We start from the raw sequence: 17,947 nt of genomic DNA on the forward strand, positions 1-17,947 counted from the left end.
GGACCCCAGTTCAAATCCAGCCTCAGACACTTGACACTTCCTAGTTATGTAACCTTGGGCAAGTCACTTAACCCCAATTGCCTGGCCCAAAATAGTAATTATAGCAAAAATAGCCAAACAGCATTATTGAGGAGTGGTAGTGCTTCAGAGAGTGAAAGTGATTGAGAATCATCAAAAGGTTTTCCAATACCTCTTCTGACCTCTCTCTGTTATTTTCTGTGTATGTGCCCCTTTGTCTTTCTGCTACTCTCTCTCCCTTTCTCCATCCCTCCCTCCTCTCTTTCTCTCTCTCTCTCTCTCTCTCTCTCTCTCTCTCTGTGTGTGTGTGTGTGTGTGTGTGTGTGTGTGTGTGTGTGTCTGTGTCTCTCTCTCTCTCTTATTGGGCAACATCCAGCATCTGCAGAAGAGCCCCAGGGCCTGAAACTATGGCCACAATCTTTCTACTAGGTGCCTTCCCATTGCTCCAGCTCCTTTAAAAACATACACTCATCCATCTCCATAACCCCTCCCTGCAGCAGGTAAGTGAGGATTATTACATATTAAAATCCAAAGCTCCCTTCTAATGGGGCACTCCTGGATAACACAACAAATTACCATGACACCCTCCCCCATACTAGGGAATAAACATTAGTGCTATAGGAAATTCTAAACAAGTGATTAAATCATTATGAAGAAGGGCACCATGAGCCTGCTTCATGAGCCTAAAGAATCAAATATACATTAAGAAAAAGCACCTGTGAGCTGTGAGATAGAAATGGAAGAGGGAAGAATCTAGGATTCTCCATGGCTCTCAACCATCCCTGATGGGAGAGGAATCTATCTGGCTGCAACTTCTATAGCTGGGACTCCACTAGACCATTTTCTCTGTCCTGGAGCATGAGAGTCCCAGACTCCAGGCTAAGGAACACTTTGGCCAAGATACTCAACCCATCCATTGTCCATACCTCACATCCTGATTGTGTCCTATCTTGAGCCCTCTTTCACCTCAATTCAACTCAGTTTTATAAATAACTGAATTCAAGGAAAAGGGGCATGGTTTATACCACCAAAAATCTGATTATAATAAATTGATATCAGAATAAAGAATCCACCAAGGGCTTGTAAGACTCAGTGACATAACCACCCTGAGTCCCTTTTGTCCTTTTTCTGGTATACATCACAACATGGGGAGGCCCGACCAGGAACTGGGCACCTTAGCCAAGCCTTGCAAAGTGACCTTGAGTGGCTTCTTGGCCCACCCTCCCCCTTCTCTCTAGGGTACATTCCTTTGTACTCCAGAATAAACAAGCTATTCTGGTGCCTTTTGCAACTGCACCAATCCAGGATAAGAAAACCTTCTGCCCCTTGGAATATGCCAATTAGAAGTGTGCCAGATAAGATAAACAAACTGGCTGGTACAATTTACCTATGGATTCATGCCACTGTGACCCCTTCCTTTATCCTTCCCTCAGGGGGATGGGAATAAAATTCTGATTAATTTTTCTTAACCCCCAACATCCTAACCCACACCCCAAACTTGGATTCATGGCCATGCCCCAGTTTGAGTTTTTGTTGAGAGAAATAAAAAAGGAGAAGGGTTAAGGAAGAGAAGAATAGCAATTGCTGACATTTATGTATTCTTTAAGGTTTGCAGAGGATTTTACATACATTATCTCATTTGACCTTCAACAACCCTGTGGAGTGGGCTCTACAAGTATTATTATCATTTCTATTTAACAAATGAATAAAATGACACTCTGAGAGGTTAGGTAAATTTTCCTGCCAACAACAGAAGCAGGATTTGAACCAGGGGTTTCTTGCCTTCAAAGTTGACTCTCTGTTCCCTAAATGTATTGTTTGTCTTGCTCAGCCCTTAACTTTGCTCAGAATTACCAGCCTTGGCTCGTTGAAATCCTCACCATCCTTCTAAGTCCGAACCAAACGCCAGCTCCTCCACGAAGCCTTCCTCACCCGACTTCAATCTTAGACATCACCTGACGCTCTTTGTACCTCTCTAATGCCCTCATCACTGACACGCATCCAATGTATTTGTCTCTTTTTCTCTTTCAAAACGACCAGCTCAGCAAGCGAAAGAACCGCGCGCTATTCGGGCTTTGTCTCTCTCACACACAGAGACCCTCCAGGACTCGGCTGGGTGCCCCGCATCCAATTGGTGTTCAATAAATGTGCTGAAGAACTGAGTAATTGTTTCCATCCATCCCAGGTTCTCCTGTGAGCTGGCTTTGTGACTCACTTTTCTCTGAGCCTGGGTCCCTCCCTACTCTAGCGGCCCATGGTCCTATTTATGGCATTTAAAGTCCTTTGTAACCAGGCTCCAAACTACCGTTCCAGCCTCATTATATGCTCCCCTTCATGTACTTCCCAGTTCAGCCGATGCAGTCCCTTCACTGCTCTTGACACAGGACCTTTCACTGGTCTGATACTCGCCTTTCTCCCTCCCTGCCACCTCATCTCCCAGGTGCCCCAGGAGGGGCACTGAATTTGCAGGGCCCAAAGAGAAATTTTCCACAACAGAACAACCTTGGGCAAGTCACTTTCATTATCCATCAGATGAAGAGAGTTGAGTTATTGTGATGCTCAGTCTTTGAAGGGCCCCCCTCCTGTTCCCAGTGCTCTCTGGGAAGAGAAAATAGGAAAAATGAACATCTCAGCATGGGCTGCAGGGGAAAGGGTCAGAGACAGTCCGGCTTCTTCCCCAACGCTGTTCTCTACGAGTTTTGTACCAGTTTCCAGTGCCTCGGACCCGCCCAAGGAGCTTCGGGGCTGGAGTTTCCTGTGCAGCAGGGCAGGCAGTGGGCTCCATCATCTGCCCAGGACCCCATCCCTGGGGTAGGAAGCCAGGCTCTCCCAGGCTCTCCCCTCTTTCCCCAGAACCAGGCCCGGTCTCGGCCCAGACTCAGAGTTTCTGTTGCTCCCTATAAGGTTTCTTGGAAGATTTCTGCACAGATCCAGACAAGAGATCTCTGTGGATGCTCACGTTACCTCAGTAACATCTGACTCTTCAGGGCCTCATGGAGCACGTCCAGGCCCTTCTGTCTTCCATGACTCACTGACGTCTGTCTGAGCCCAAAGGTATTGCTGCTGTGGCCCTGGCCAACCCTTCCTGGGCCATCTCCTCTCCTTTGGTCCTCAGTCTGTCCCAGCATCAGGGGAAACACACACACACACAGTCACACACAGTCACACACATATTCTCACACACTCACACATACACACAGACACTTCCCCAAACCAGACCCTCTGCCTGGCCTCAGGATGCCAGGAGGCGGCATGCAGGGTGCAGTGGGATCTTGGTAGACTCGGTCTGGGCCTTGGGCTCTGCGGTGACTAATGTGCAGGGTACTTAGGAGGTTGTGGTAAATTATTCACACAGTTTCTGTGAATTATTCACACTGTTATTATTTATTTTTCAGATGTGCCTGCGGCAGAGCCTCCAGGCCCATGTTCAAAGAATGACATAACTCCTGACTCTAGATTGTCTCAGTCCGTAGAGACCTGCCTGGGCTTCTTTCCTGGTCAGCTCCCAGATCGGTTCCCTTCTGGGTCCCACTTCCTCGGCAGGAGCAGGGAAGAACAAGGGCCGGGGCCTCCCTGGCCAGAGCCCAGTGCCCCAGGCCTGCCAGTCTGCTGCTCCCTCGGCACCTGTCCCCACATGTCTGTGTGTTCATGAAGCCCTCTCCCACTCTTCTACCTTCTTGTCCATGAGCCAAGTTTCCATGATCTGAGCAGGTCCACATGTAGAAATATACAATACCAAATGTCAATATTAGAAGAAACCATAGAGATATAATAATTAACATGTACATAATATTTCAAGGTTATTAAAGCACTTTATACATTGTCCCATTTGAATCTCACAAGAACTCTGTGAGGGAGGAGCCATTATCATTCCCATTTTACAGATCAGAAAACAGAGAGGTTCTATATCTTGCCCAAGGTCACACAGCCGGTAAGTATCTGATTAATATCTCAGGCTTTCCTAAATCCAATACTCTCTCTATTTCACCATCTAGATCAGGGCTGTAGCATCATGATACAGTGGGAAAATGTTGGCTGTGGAGTAAGAGGCTCTCCTGAGTTCACATTTTACTCAGACATTTATTCTCTTTGTGATTTTGGGCGACTTGCTTAACTTTCCTGGGCCTCAGTTTCCTCATCTGTAAAACTGAGAGAGACAGACTGGATGGCTTCTGAAATCTCTTCCTAATGTAAGGGATAGCCCGACTTCTTCCTTTTGCAGGGAGGGAAATTGAGGCCAGAAAAGAAGGGGTCAGTCCAAAGTCACCGAGATACCAACAGACACTTTAGGACCCAGGCCCCCGACTACAGGTGCGGTGTGCTTTCCCTTCCCTCCCTCGGGGTGTCCATGAGCTACTCCCCACATGGCTGGGACCCAAGGAGTACCCATGTCCCGTGTGTCACTGTCTCTGTGCCCGCCTGTACCAGGTGAGTGCCCTGATGTTCACACACATGGTTCATGGGGACTTAGGCTGTTACCTTGATGGTTCTCATGGTGGGAGCCGTGAGTAGGAAAGTGGGACTGCTTGCTGGGAATGTGTCCTTGCCTGCCTGGCCCCAGTAGCCTTTATCCCCTCCTGGGCTTCAAACCCTGCAGCCGTGGGCAGGATACACCCAGCAGCTCTCCCTTCTTGTAGGCACAAAGCAGAGCTGGCGTCTCCATGGCAACCAGAATCCGGACCAGCCAGAGCTTGGCAGATCAGGGCCAACAGCCTGGATTTCCCTCGGAGGTGGGGATGTAGCCTTTGCCTGTTGGGAACTGCACACTTTTCCTATCTGCATGGGAATCCTATTGCCACTGACCAGGCCGAGGATGAGAAGGACAGATACACAGACTCAGCCCAGACCAGGGTGAGAGAGATAAACTTTGCACCCAAAGCTCCATTCTCTGGAAGACTAAAATTGCAGACTCACCAAGAGTTCCAGGGCACCGGAGTGAAATTCATAAGCATGGACCCGTTGAACTAAGAATCACAGGATCTGAGTTGGAATGTTTCTGCTACTGCTTACTCCCTGCATGATCTTGGGCAATCACTTGTGTCTTTCTGAAAACCAGCTTATCTGAAAAATGAGGAGCCTGGATTAAATGATCTCTTGGGTTCCTGTCAGCTTTAAATATCTGATCCTGTGAGAACTGCACCCTGCCTTTTTTCCAAGCACCAGCTATCAGTCCCTGCCCTCAAAATTGCCTGTTCCTTGGAAAGTAAAATCTTTCCAATTCATTCATTAAAAAATCTTAGTAACTTGTACCTTAAATAAGGACAATGCTTAACCTGAAGAAATTAATTACTAACAGTGAAATTTCAGGCATTAAGGAATAAAGATTCCTCTAGAGATCAGGTGGGGCTTCCTGGGTTCCTTCAAGTCACTGTAATCTACTTTGCCTGTGAGTGAAGCCAATCTAGAGACTGGGGCCTAAACTCTCCTTGCCCACCACTTCATAAAAGCCTATTTCTCTGGTTCTAGCTGCCTTTCCTCACTTCCTCAAATGAAGACATGCAGCTGTACTGAGTCATCTAGGACCCAGGAAATCCAGGTTTATATTTAAACCCCAAAGCGGCTGCCTCAGCAGGCTTCTGGGTTGTTCCTCATGCTATCTTATCTTCAAGCACCTGGACCCACAGTTCTCCAAGTCTCTATTCTTTCTGAACGGAATCACTAAGTAGGGCAGGGAGAAGTGCTAAAGCTGGAACCCCCGTGGGACAGACCCCTAGTCCCAGCTTATTATATAGGTGTCCTTGGCTGATCTGGTACCATGGAGAGACCCTATGGGAGAGGGGAAGCAATCCCAGCCCCTCCACCCCCAGCTCTGTGATCTCTAACACAGCCCTAGCTGTAGCTACAACCCCAGTTTCAATGGGAGAGTCAGTTGTTACTCAAGCACCCCTCTCTCCACACTCTAGGAAGGCCTGGACCAGAGGGCCGAGAATAGACTGGCAGACCCTTCAAACCCACCAGCTCTAGCCCCTTGGGGGCCTGCCTTCTCTGGTCCTTCTGCTGTGGGCTGATAACTGAATTAGTCGTCAAACAAGTTCTCGGCTCCAAACTTCCTGCTGGCCCTGAGCTCGCTCCTGCCTCCCCGCCCTCCAAGGGGCCTTCAAAGCCAGCTCAGAGCTGAAGTGTATCTGGTGCCCACAGCTGGATTAAGCGGGTATCCGGAGGCTGCCTCTGAATGGGGGAATCTCCTCCTGAAAGACACCAACAATGTAGTCAATCCAGCTTCCTCTCAATGGGGAGCCAGGCTGGTGGAAGGAAGGGCCTTCAATGGGATGTGCTGTCCTTTATCCCAAGCAGAGGGGGAGGGGGAGCTCATGGATACCTCCCTTTGTGGCTATGCAGCTGATGCACATTCTGGGCAGCCACCAAGGCCTCAGGGAGGGAGAGGGAGGGGAGAACACAGGGGCCATTGGGATTTAGGGGGCAGGGGATGTTGAAGATGAAGCCTGGAAAGAGCTGGGGGCTGAGGTGGGATTCCTCACCTGTCCCATAGTGAAAGAATAAGGGATCAGGGGAAGGAGGAGCCATGCAGGGCGTGGCCTGGGCTCAGGGAAGAGCCATGCACAGAGTGAAAGGCCAGACCTGCTTCTTACACCTGTGACATCAGGGAAGCAGGACTAATCACCCACTGTTAAGGGATAGGGAAGAAACCCTGAATTGAGAATTAATAACTTGGGTACAAATGACAGATCTGCCATTATTTATCTGTTTTGCCCTTAGGCAAAAGTTACTTTGAGAAACTAGATTGACTCAAGATAAAATGCTGAGCTTGGAGTCAGGAACACCTGAATTTACCAAGAAAATCCTATGCACAGTATGGTCCAATGGATCACAAAATCTGACGTGACTGAATAACAAAAGTTACTTCACCAGAGGTGACTCAGTTCCCTCAATTAGAAAATGACTAGTTTGATCCTTAAGGAACTAGCACTATATCTTAGGATTTTTAGAGTTTCATTCTGCTTCCTCCTCCACACACAGACACTAATCTTCATGTTCCTGTTCTAGGCCAGCTGGAACCTTTGGGTCGGTTCCCTTTTTCCTGCCTCTCTCCTTCTGGATTCTGCAAGGCTATCCTTTGTTAAGACCCTGTGATGATAGATAAGCTGTCCCTGACTCAGAATGTACTATCCCATGGCCCTTCCACTCCCAGCTCTTACCCTGTTGCTCCAGCTTCTCTCTCTAGGCCTGATGCTCCCTTTTACTGCCCAATGAGGCCATTTCCCTGACTCTAGAGTTCAGGGGTCCTCAAACTACGGCCACGGGCCAGATGCAGCAGCTGAGGACGATTATCCCCCTCACCCAGGGCTATGAAGTTTCTTTATTTAAAGGCCCACAAAACAAAGTTTTTGTTTTTACTATAGTCCAGCCCTCCAACAGTCTGAGGGACAGTGAACTGGCTCCCTATTTAAAAAGTTTGAGGACCCCTGCACCCTTCCCCTGCCCCTCATTCTGGAGTTAGGGCCTGGGTCTCAAAGAGAGCTCCTCCTCCCCATAACTAATTATCCCTGTCTCTGATGCACAAAAGGAATTAGACCCTAATTGTATCTTAGGTAGGGATGTTATTAATCTGTGACAGTCCCTGGTGCCTGGGTCTGCCCTTTGGGCATTGCCTGTGGAACAGATCTCCAACCACGATTAGGGATATATGGAATCTGTGTTATAAATTATGAAGTCCTGGGTCTAAAGGACTGATCTCTTCCCCACTTCCTGAACACACTGTAGCTTCCCTTCCCTTCTTTAACTGCTCCCTTTTTCCTGATTTCTGACAAGGAAGACAGAGATAAATTAGCCGAGGAGCTATGTGTCTTTTCTCTAGAAGTCCCCGTACAATGAGGCTCTCCTCTCCTTGACCCTCTATCATCCTAGGAGAGAGCAGCCATGTTTTTCTTTATCATCCCAACCTAGTTCCAGTCTTTCTCAACCAGATCTGTCCTCTAAGCCTTTGGTATCATCAAAGCTAGGGAAACAAATTAGAGCATCTAGTTTATCTTTCCCTCCTCACCGTACTGAAGGCCTGGCCCAGACAGGTACAATGTCCCTTAGCTAAGGTCACCCAGCAAGCTGTGACAGGGATAACACTCGCGTCCAGCTTTTCTGACTTCCACCATGGTGCTCTTTCCACCCCAGCACATAACCTCCTCGGACCAGGGCATCTCTCTCCAGCCCTGCTACACCACTAAACTCAAGGCCCCCAGACCCTTCCTCTTCTTCCCACAGCCTCATCTGCCCTACCCTCTCTGTCCTCTCCCCAGGGATGCTGGCCTGGCCATTCCTATCTAGGTCTTACTGGGGGGAGGGGAGATACCAGAGTGGGGAGAGTCGATGTAGACTATTAGTCCAGACATTCTACAGGACAAGATTAGGGTCCCTTTTGCCTTCAAGTAACTGAGATGGGAGTTGGTCATTCCCTGAGCTGGACCTGTCATTCCTCAATGTCTCCTCTGAGAGCTGGAGATAAAGGCAATGCATGAGTGCTGAAGGTGGGCGAGGTTGGGGTCCTCCTAACTGCTTCTAAGCCCTATGGTGATTAGGGACTGGGCAGGGGCTAGGTGGGACTTATTCTGAACTGCCACCCCTGAAGAAGCTGGCCACATTCTCTCAGTAATGACACCCTCAGGAAGTTTGATTCCCTAATCCTCCTGAAATGTCCCAGAGCTCCTCCCAGAAACCTCTCTAGTTGTTCATGCCCTTGCTGTCTGCACTATGTGTCCAGTCTGTAATCTGTCTTTATCTCTGTCTGTCTGTCTGTCTCTCTCTGCTCCAGGACCTGTGGGGATATCTGGAGGGGGAAGGAGGTACCTCCTTTCCTTCTTGCCTTGGCCCTCCTCACCTCTGATAATGGACCAGTTCCTTTTCTCAAAGCCCTGCACTGTGTCTGGAAGCCCTCCTCAACTCAAGGCTGAGCTGCACGCATCCCAGACGCCTTCCGTGGTCACCAAGTTCAGCCATCAGCACAGCATGCGTGTAATGTGTTTCTGTGTGCACACCTGTGCACATGCAGTGACCATCAAATAAGCACTGTAATTAAAATAGAAGTCCCTACCCCAGTGCAGAAGGGAGGGCACCTTGAGCAAGGCATTAAGTTTCTGAGCCTCAGTTTTCTTCTCTGTAAAATGAGGAAATTGAACTAAAATTCAAGTATCATAAAAAATGTCCTGGAAGCCAAATCTGGCCAGTTCCTATTTTTGAACAAAATCATTTGTGTATATTTTTAACTACAATAAAACTTCATTTAAAGATTTTTTTAAAATCATTTTTAACTTAAAGGCTGCCTAATAAAATGAAGCTATCAGAGTGGGCAGAGGGGGTATATGTTGATGAATCCTGGACTAAATGATAACTGAGATGCCTTCCAGCATTAAATCCTATAAGCTTATGACTGTTTCCACTCCAGAGGGCTCAGGTCAATATAGGGACTGTGTGTGGAAGGAGCTGAAAGGAAAGAAGTTAGTCTCATATGAGAAGAGTTCAGTGACCTGAAGGTAACTTCACCAGTGCCAAAAGAGGCAACAGCTGGTAGTAAAGAGGTCTTCATGGTACAGTGGAAAGGGAATTGGATTTGGAATCATATTGATGAGGGGAGCCCTGAAATACACTCTCTCTCTCTCTCTCTCTCTCTATCTCTCTCTCTCTCTCTCTGTCTCTCTTTTTGTCTCTGTCTCTGTCTCTCCATCTCTCTGTCTCTCTGTCTCTGTCTCTCTCTCAAACTTTGGGGGGGAAAGCTTGGGAACTCCCTCAGAGAAACTTTCCCTGAGAGACCCACCCCAGGGAATCGAGATAAAGTAGTTTCATTCTGTTATCTGTGTGGGAGTGGTTGAGTCCAGGACCACTCCTACTCAACCCAAGCTGGAGATGGAGATTTCTATCCAACCCTATTGAGTTGGAGACTAGCCCAGAGACACTCATTCAGTTCCAAGATTCTCTATTCTGATACTAACTCAAACTGCTCCCAGCCCCCACCAAGAGAAAAACATTCTCTTTCAGCGTTACTCCCTCTATCTCCCTCACCTATTTCCCTAACAGGACCTTACCCCTCTTTACCTCTCTGTCGGGATTTCTCTGCTAGATCTTTACTTCTCTGTTGGGACCTGCCACTAAGGAAGTCAGCCTGCAAAAGCTGACTTCTCAGTTCTAATAATAAACTTCTTTTGACAGTTTAACTTTTTGAGTTTGTAAATTCATTTACAAAAGACCTAAGCCAACCAGAAGGGGGTTCCCACAACTCCCTGTCCTGCACCAAACTTCATCATTTTTGGCTCCCTGACCGGGAGTTGAGGAGAATTGAACCTCATCTATATTACTGGGGTTCATATCCCAGCTCTGCCATGTCTGGTCAGAGTGACTTTGCACAAGTCCTTTACCACAACCCCTAACTTCTGATTCTTCATCTCTAAAAGAAGAGGATTGGACGAAATGACCTTTATCATCCTTCCTTTAAATATAGGATCCCATAATCTTCCTACCACCCAAAGTCAATTACTGGTACTGGGCAAATCTGAAGATGTCCTGTGATCATCCATCTCACCAAATGAGCTCTGAGAGAACTGTCTTGAAGAGGTGAGGAGTGTCAGTCGCTCAGAACATACCCCCCCCCCCCCCACCCTTTCCCCTTAGGACTGTGTCCTGAGATAAAATTATGGTAAAGTGGGGGGGGGGGCATGGTGAATGAGTCCTTTACCCTGCTAAGCCTTTCTTTCCAGGCTCCTTCAGAAGCAAGGGAAACTCAGAAATTCCCACAATCTATTTGTTCCTCGGGGCAGAAGTTAAGGTGCTGAATTTAATAGCAAAGCAAATTTGACTGAAGAGGAAATGAGATTTCTTTGTCAAGGTGAGTATGTCTGGGAGTGTCCTGAATGAGCTGGGGCCGGGGGGAGATAGGGGGATGGGACTGGCATTTAGGGGGATGCAAAGAGAAGAAGAGAGAATCTGGAATTATTAGAATGTTGATTATGTCCTCTTGATTGTTAATGAAATTCTTCACCTTGGATTTCTGGACTACGGGGAAAGACTCCTAAAGCTCATTTCCTAAGTGATGAGAGTAGAGAGAGAGGGCAGGAGAGATCAGAAGGCACACTGCTTCAAAAAAAAATTAAATCCATACAAAACAAATAGGATTTGGTGATGCCAAATAATTCCATTTTTCAAGGGAACTGTCCCCCCTCCCCCTCCAGGGATCTCTTTCCCCTATGCCTAAGATAAAATGAGCAAAGGTGGAACAGTCACCTCCTGATCTCACAGAGTGCTGGGGTCAGGGTGGGGAGGGTCTAACTGTGAATGTTTCCTTTCCCATACTACAGAGGGAGAAAGATCTTCTTAATCAGTTAGGTACCCTTGGAGTGATCACGAATCATTTTACCAATACAGATTTTTAAATAGACTAATTGGTTGATCACTCCCCCCATTAAGAAAAAGAAGAAAAACAGAGAACAGTCCCCAAAAGAAGACACTGGAAATTTCCTGATGGATAAAAAATTCAGCGTGAATTTTTCCATTTTCAGAACAGCTACACCTGCAACAACATTTTCTGAGAACCTACTATGTTTTCTGTACTGGCTTTAGATATACCAAGAAATAGTGGTTCTAGTCTCTAACTCTATGACTCTGTCATCTAGAAGGGGTGATAGGAGAGATTATCATGAAAGATAATATACTTAGGACTTGCTATAGACCTAGACTCTATGAGGAAACAGCAAGGGAAAAGCACAGGGATACCTCTATAATGTTGCCCTGCCAAGGTCATTTTGCAGTGGTGTTAATACAGAGTGACCTGACCCCATCATAACGTCTTGCATCAATTAACTTTGTTTCTCAAATAGTTCCATGCTAGTCAGTCAATAAACATTTACTTAGTGCCTGTTATGTGTCAAGCACTGTGCTAAGTGCTGAGAGTACCTCCCAAAAAATAAAAAAGACATTCCTGCCCTCAAGGAACTTTGCAGTCTGATGGGGTGGATAACTAATAAGCAAATAAATATGTACAAACTACATATTCCCATATAAACAGGAAGTAAATAAGAGGGGAAAGCACTAAAATTACAAGGGATTAAGAAAAGCTTCTTATAGAAGATGGGATTTTAGTTGAGACTTAAAGTCAACAAGACAGTTGGTTAAGATGAGGTGGGAGTGCATTCCAGCCATAGGGGACAATGAAAGAAAATCCCCCCAATCAGGATATAGAGTATTTTGTTCAAAGAACAGCAAGAGAGCAGTTTCACTGCAGCAAGCATTGTTCCTATGGAAATAGTTCATCCCTTTAATACAGTCTGGGTAGCTAGGTGGCAAAGGGGATACAGCACTGGTGGAGTGGTGGAGTGGTGGAGAGGTGGAGGTGGAGAACCTGAGTTCAAATCTGAGATCAGGCTCATGCTAGCTATGTGACTCTAAGCAAATCACTTAACCTTATTTGTCTCAGGTACTCATGTACAAAATAAGCTGGGGAAGAAAATGAAAAGCCACTTCAATATCTTTACCAAGAAAACTCCGAATGGGGTCACAAAGAGTCAGACACGACTGAAATGACTCAACAGCAATAATGCAGAATTTATCCCATTTCAAAGATCCAAATAATCACATTGGGTAGGATATACCTGTGCTCAATTGGTTTAGGTCCAGAGGCCAGGGGAAGGTTTGCTTCCCTCTGTGTCTCCAGATTGTCAAGGACAGTAACAAACCAAAATAACCATCTGGAACATTGTTAATCTGCAACATTTGGAGAATCCCACCTCCCCCTGCCCCTATCCCACACACACTTCTTTCTACTCACATGGCCACAGACCTAGCATGAGCTCTCATCTCCTCCCAAGCCGAATGCTGAAAAGCCCCCCAATTTCTCTCTGTCTCAATCACTTCCTCCTCCAATTCAACCTACACACAGCCAAATTGATCTTCCCAAAATGTAAGTCTTAACATGCCATGACCCTGCACAAGGAGCTTTAGCAGTTCCTTATTGCCTTTTTGAGAAAATAAAGACCCCTTGTCGGGCATTTAAAACCTTCTCAGTATTGATGGGGGTAAAACTGTGTCCCCTTTAATCTGTAAAATAATCACTCTGCCCCTTTGATTCCTGGCCTCCCAGATCCAAAAGTCTAGAAGAAGGCATATTTTCCTTTTCTAAGGCAAATCACACACCCCCACCCTCTCACCCCCCATTGATCTTTTGAGAAGCCAGATCCCCATACAGGAAACCTTCAAAGTGATTTTTATTCAACTGGAAGATCTGGGTCTGATACTGAGTGGCTTAAAACTCCAAGTATCTAGGCCTGGGGGCATCGGCTTTCTTTTCAAAGGGAAATTATAGCCTCAGGTTCTATAAAGAACAACTCTAATCTCCACATTTTTGCAGGATATCCAAAGCAGGATTGTGCCTTGTCAAGGACCCTCTCCTTGCCACAACTGCCTTCCAGGACTCCTGCTCACTGGGAAGAGACCCTCTTCTCAGTGAAAACCCTTTTTATTTCTCTACTAGGATTTCTCTGCTAGGACCTCTATTTCCCTATCCGGATTTTGCCACTGAGAAAGTCTGCCTTCCTAGCAAAGCTGACTTCTCAGTGCCCATAAAACTTCTTTTTTGTCACTAATATTTCAGATCCATGAATTATTTTACTTTTAACCTGTGCTGACCAGAAGGAGATTCTCACACCTCAACTCTGCATTGTTACTAACCGTATCAATATGGCTCCAGCCTTCCTCTCCAGGTAGATTTTACCTTACTCCCCTTCACATCAGGTTGACCAAAGGGGTTCACTTGCTGTTCCCCATACAGGATATTCTAAATCCTTCTTTCAGGCCTTTATAAAAGGTTTCCTCCATGCCTGGAATGCATTTCCTTCTCCTCTTCACCTCAGCTCGCCAGCAACCTATACCTGAAAGTCTTATTTCCCCAGTGGTTAGAGCCCTGACTTTTTCTGCCCAGCCCCAATCCTAAAATTCTGTATGTTTTGTATCGACTCAGCTGTTTACATGTTGTTTTCCCTTAGTAGAATCTTTGAGGGCGAGGACTATTTCATTTTGCTTTTGTTTACTTAATGCCTAGTATATAATAGGCAATTGATAAATGTTTGTTGAATGAATGGAGTATATACAATATGTTCAGGACTGTGCCAGGAACTTGTATAGTACACTGGATTAGGCTTCTCTCCCTGCCTCCCTTCCCTTGCTATCTATATTCTTAGGCTTGTCTCCAAAACTCTCCCCAAGGTCATAAACCTGTAAGGACATCTGGAGATATTGTCCAAAGAGAGGTTAGAAATACTTCTTTGTACCTATTTTGCATTTATTTATTTTTGCAGGTATTGTATGTATCCTCTTAATAGAATGTAAGCTTCTTGAGAAAAGGGAGATAGAGAAGGAAAGGGGGAGAAAGGAAAAAAGGAGGGAAGGAGGAAAGAAGGAAAGAAAAGGAGCGAGGAAGGAAAGAAAAAAGGAAGGGAGGGAGGAATAGTGAAGGAGAGAGGGAGGAAAGAAAAGAAGGAGAAAGAAAGAAAAGGAAGAAAGGAAGAAAGAGGGAAGGAGGAAAGGAGGGAGGGAGGAAGAAGAATGAAAAAAGGAAAGGAGAGGAGAAGAAAAAATAAGCACTTATTAAACACCTATAATATGCCAGGTACTATACTAATCACTTTACTAAATTTTCTCATTTAATTCTCAGCTGGGAAGTAGATGCTATTATTGCCACTGTTTTAAATTAAAGACACTGAGGCAGACAGAGTTTAAATGATATGCCCAGGGATCATATAGCTATTAAATGTCTGAGGTGGGATTTGAATTTAGGATTTCCTGATTGCAGACCCATCATTTTATCAGTGTGCTACTCTGCCACCAGGGCAGGGACTCTTTCAATTTTTGGCTTTGTAGCCCTAGGCCAGTGTCTGGCATTTAGCAGAAGCTTAATAAATATTTCTTAAATTGAACTGAAACTGAACTTAAGCTTGAAATTTCTCACCATCGGCACAAACTTACCCCTTGCTTTCCACTACATGCACACCCACATGCACCAGACCTTTTTTTTTGTATGTGCCAATTTCTGGAGCCCAATCAGCACCAAAAACCTTTATATAGTTCAGAATTTTGTTCATGTATCCTGCTCCCAAGGGCCCAGAGTTTCTTTTCACTCTTAACAATCACACCAGAGCTTTGAGAAAGTCTCCCTTGGGGAGGGGACCCATTTATAGTTCCCTAGTCCATTGCCCTGTGCTGGATCCTCTCCTCCCCAAGCCTTTTCTGCTTCCTTTTGATTTTTCCTTCTCTCCTTCCCCCCTCTCCTGTGCTTTGCCCCCAGTCCTCCCTGCCCCCCCAACAGCTCCCAGTTGTGGAATTACTGGAGCCCCTAAACACTTAGCTCTTTCCTTGAGATCCCCAAATTTGCCACTAGTTACATATTGATCCTGTTTAACTTTCCCAATGGATAATAAACAAGAAATTAAAATGACTTCCTGGAATATTAATGTAGTAAATGGCACTATTAAAAGAAAGAAAATACAGCTCAGAAAATTAACTTTGATGTAGAGTTTCTACAGGAGGCTCATTTATCTGCAGCTGAGGCTCTAGAAATGAGATTCTGAAGGTTTCTCTGATGTGTCTTATTTTTCCCTCACCCAGAATTTAAACAGAAATGGAATCGCAATTTGGTGCCATAAAATACTAGGACTTTTTCCTCCTCTCTCCCAAGAACTAAAGTAGAATCAGGCGCAGATGGAAGCCAAAGTCTCAGCAACCATAAATCCCCATCTTTTTTCTTTCTTAACAAAAAAGCTGACTCCCCCATCCCTTACCACTCTTTGAACTTTCTCCAAACCGACCCTTTCCTGGCATTTCCTTGGATATCAAAAAAGAAAAGCTTACAATGCTTCATCCCTTCTTGTTCTATCCTAGATAGATAGCCAGGGGAACAATAACCCAAGGAGAGTCCTCATGACAACTTGACCCTATAATGTAGGAAGGAGACAAGGGCAAGTGGGAATATAGCTGTTCCTCCTAAAAGAAATCCCATCTCTCTCTTCCATGCTGTTGCATGGGCTGGCCCCCATGCCTAAAATGCTCTATTGACTCCTCCCCACTTTTTAGAATCCTGAACTCCATTCAAGACTCAGGTTTAAATGTCACCAAATTCTACACAAGGTCTTTCTTGATTCACTGGATTCAGAGTTAAACATCATGGGTTTGAATCCCATCCAGCCTCAGTTTCTTCATCTTTAAAAAGAAAGGTGTTAAAACTAATCACTAAGGCTCCATCAGGCTCTCAAGCCCCATCTTTTTTGCAGTTAATCCCAAGGCCTAATGGGACTATACTTCTGTTGATTCTCCTTCGTTACAGGCAGACAAGACTGTTTCTCTACAAGATCATTAAATTTTAGAGCTAAAAGACACCCTAAAAAAATCATCTCATCCAATCTATCACTTAGGAGATGAGAAAACCAAGCAGAACGACTTCACAGATTGGAAAGAACACTGAATGGAAAGTTGGGGTTCAAATCTTTTGCTGCAAGACCATAGATAATTCATTTAACTGCTCTGAAACTCAGTTCCCTTATAGGTATAAAAGACAGGGAAAGGGAAGGGAATAAGTATTTATATAGTGCCTACTATGTGCCAAGACTTGTGCTAAGCACTTTTTACAAATATTATCTCATTTGAATCTCACAACAATCATGCAAGGTAGGCGCTGTTATTATCCCTGTTTTACAGTTGAGGAAACATAGGCAAAAAGATAAAATATTTATCCAGGGTCATACAACTAGTAAATGTCTTAGACTACATTTGAATTAGATCTTCCTGACCCCAGGCTCAGCATTTTATCCTCTGCACATTCAGCTGCTTCTAAAGGGAATAATAATGCGTTTACTACTTATTTCATAGGGATTGATATAGAAAATATTCTGGAAGCTGTAAAGGACTTACTACTCAAGTTCACAAGAGTAGTTGATGGTAGAGTCAAGACTAGAAGCCAGTTATGTCTTATGACCTTAATCCAATATCTGTTCCATTCAGATTGTATATAGTGATTTTGTCTTTCAATAAGATCTTTTGGAAACTCATTCCTCACTCAGGAAGTTCTTTCCTTGTCTAATCACAGATCTATTGTTTATTCCCATTTCACCTTAGTGAAGTGATCAGGAATCCCCTTGGTGTACAGAACCAGGCATGATTCAATCTCATATCCAGGTTAAATGTTCTTTTTCCACATTCTCTTTCTTTCCTCCTTTCTCCCTCAGCTTCAACCTGTTTCCATAACACTCATTCATTCACCCTTGACCCAAAATTTAGAAACCAAGAGTTACTGCATGGGGTGTGTCCAGGCTCTTCATATGAGTCAATTGGATACCAAGTCCAAGGGCTTAAGTTTGAAACCTTATACAATTTCTTCTCTGGAACTCAGCTTCTTCATCTGTAAGACTAGGGGATTAGATCAGCTCACAGACTTTTTGACCTCAGAATCCACCTTTCTGTACTCTTAAAATTGTTGAGTTCCTCAGAGAGTTTTGTTGATGTGGGTTATAACTATTGATATTTCCTATGGTAGAAGAGAAAAGCGATTAATTTTAACTTATTTAATTATTCATTTAAAATAGTAACAATAAACCTAACATGTTGATATAAAATATAATGAAAAATAGCTATGTTTTCTAAAACAAACATTTAATGAGAAGAGTAACATTGTTTTGCTTTTTTCCCCAAATCTCTTTAATGTCTGGCTTAATAGAAAGCAGCTGGATTTTCATTTCTGCTTCTGCATTCAATAAATTGTTAGATGTTGTTTTGGTTAAAATTTATGAAGAAAATCTAGTTTCACATAGATAGAAAGTTGGAAAAGGGAAGAGTTTTTTAATTAAGCAAATAACATCTTAGTATTATTATGAAAAGAATTTTGACCTATCAGATCCCCTGGTAGAGTCATGGGGCTCTGCAGGGGTCTGTGGACCACAGTTCAAGAACT

The 17,947-nt window shown here is 44.8% G+C and overlaps 1 long non-coding RNA gene across 1 annotated transcript; it reads right to left on the minus strand.

Moving 5' to 3' along the window:
- Nucleotides 1–705: 705 nt before the first annotated feature.
- On the minus strand, nt 706–17,520 carry LOC116421647. Its single transcript, XR_004232122.1, has 4 exons — nt 17,111–17,520; nt 5,974–6,206; nt 4,933–5,079; nt 706–3,721 (listed from the first exon to the last, which is right to left on the minus strand). It is a non-coding gene; the product is annotated as an uncharacterized LOC116421647 (long non-coding RNA).
- Nucleotides 17,521–17,947: the final 427 nt, after the last annotated feature.

This window comes from Sarcophilus harrisii, chromosome 2, assembly GCF_902635505.1.
Source record: "Sarcophilus harrisii chromosome 2, mSarHar1.11, whole genome shotgun sequence".
In the NCBI taxonomy this organism is placed as follows: Eukaryota; Metazoa; Chordata; class Mammalia; order Dasyuromorphia; family Dasyuridae; genus Sarcophilus; species Sarcophilus harrisii.